Source organism: Manis pentadactyla, chromosome X (assembly GCF_030020395.1).
Source record: "Manis pentadactyla isolate mManPen7 chromosome X, mManPen7.hap1, whole genome shotgun sequence".
In the NCBI taxonomy this organism is placed as follows: domain Eukaryota; kingdom Metazoa; phylum Chordata; class Mammalia; order Pholidota; family Manidae; genus Manis; species Manis pentadactyla.
The window spans coordinates 93,461,326-93,463,192 of NC_080038.1; the positions used below are offsets into that span (position 1 = coordinate 93,461,326).

A 1,867-nucleotide genomic window follows, 5' to 3' on the forward strand; every position below is an offset into this window, starting at 1 on the left:
TGAAAATATGTTATGTATTATATATATATATAAGCTTAACAAAATAAGACCCAATCCCTTGTTCAAAGTAGCATATGTTCAGTAGTACCTTAGCACATGTCCCAGTTACTGTTAAACATGGATTAAGTCCTTAAGACTTAAACCCTGGTCTGTTGAGGATATGCAAAATATGGTCCTTCATTAAAAGGAGTTTATAAAGTTTTTATTTTTGACAGGAAGGCACCTGGGGTAGATGATAGAGCAGAGCTGGCCTAACTTTCATGGATGTGGTAAGGACTGACTTTTTAACAACCGTGAAAGTGCTTTAAATATTAAGGCTTATGGAACCACTAATTACATTTATTAATTAAAAGGCATAATGGGAAGAAATAAAGCCAAGAAAAATTTAGGAAAAAATACCTAGAATCAGTGCCAAATAAAAAACTCTTCCAATGGCTAAAGAATAGGTCCAGGTTACTGGTAGAAAATCTATTACTGCTGTGACTTAAAGCGGGAATACAGGAAATGTGCTGGAGGAAAGTGAAAATCATTAGGGTGCTGCAATTTAAACATTAGGCAGTGACCAGCTGGCCACCCTCTTGGCTCTTTGGTTCATAACCTGTCAATAAATCTCCCATTGATCAACACTGATCGTGCTTTGCCTATAGTACGATCGAAGTAGTCATGTTCTTGTCACAGCCCTTACTTAGGGTGTGTCACCACACTTTGACTGCAAATAGGTGGAATGCTATGTTTGCCTGTGATCCAAGTCACTTATCAGACATATCATAGACTTCCATATATATTGGAAATCCGGTGCTATAAGACTTCCAATGTTAGTTAGAATAAACTCTTTCACAGCAAAAGAGTATGAGTTTTATTATTTAGCAATGCATTATACCTCAGACATTTCCTACCCCAAGAAGCAGAATTGGCTTCAAAGGATAAATAACAACAATCAAATACCTCACCACCAGAATAAAATCACATCCAGCTCTGTTTTCATTTGGCCTTATTTAGCTCATGCAGTATCTTATATGTATTTAGGAAATGAGACAAAGAAAAATCTCTTTGATGCTTGGCTTTTAAAAAATTGTTTCACTCTATGTGGTTATATACCTTGGCAACAATTATTTTGGTAACTTAAACACACATGTTCATTGGTGCTGAGTTAGTTTTTACAAGGTAACTAAGAAGAGCTGGATGGCCACTGGAGATGCCTATGGTTTGAGGAGCAACCAGTGGCTTGATGGAGTAGGCCAGGGACTGCTTGTACCTGAGATGGACTACAGACCATCATGTACCAGAGGTGGAAGTCCAACTCAAAAGTTGAAGTACAGCCTCACTGAGCAACCAAGAGTGTCAGCTGTCCCTGAAGAGATTTCAGCTGCAGCAAGTACCTGTGGTAGATTTCCATGTGGAACTGAGACAGTCATTCCTACCCGAGGCATGAAGAGGTGGTAAAGCAGTGTTGAAACATCAGGGTAGCTGTTTTCAAGCAAGACACTTGCTGACAATGTATCTGCATTTGAATCAGCTGACAATGTAATGTAGATATCACCCACAAGAAGACAACTAAGAATCTTCAAATATTCTTGTTAAGAATTGTTAGAGATATATTTGCTGATCACAGACATCTTTATTACCTGAAACCAAGGAATTATTTTCATCAAAATATAGACAGTCCCTGATTTACAATGGTTCAACTTACGATTCTTCAACTTTACAATGGTGAAAAAGCAATACTCATTCAGTAGAAACCATCCTTTGAATTTTGTTCTTTTCTTGAGCTAACTATATGCAGTACTATACTCCTCCATCATGCTAGGCAGTGGCAACGATCTGTGACTCCCTGTCATCCATGTGATCATGAGGATAAATGACTGAC

The 1,867-nt window shown here is 37.9% G+C and overlaps 1 pseudogene; it reads left to right on the plus strand.

Annotated features, from left to right (window-relative positions):
* Nucleotides 1-1,228: 1,228 nt before the first annotated feature.
* On the plus strand, nt 1,229-1,528 carry LOC118929463 (SNRPN upstream reading frame protein-like; annotated as a pseudogene).
* Nucleotides 1,529-1,867: the final 339 nt, after the last annotated feature.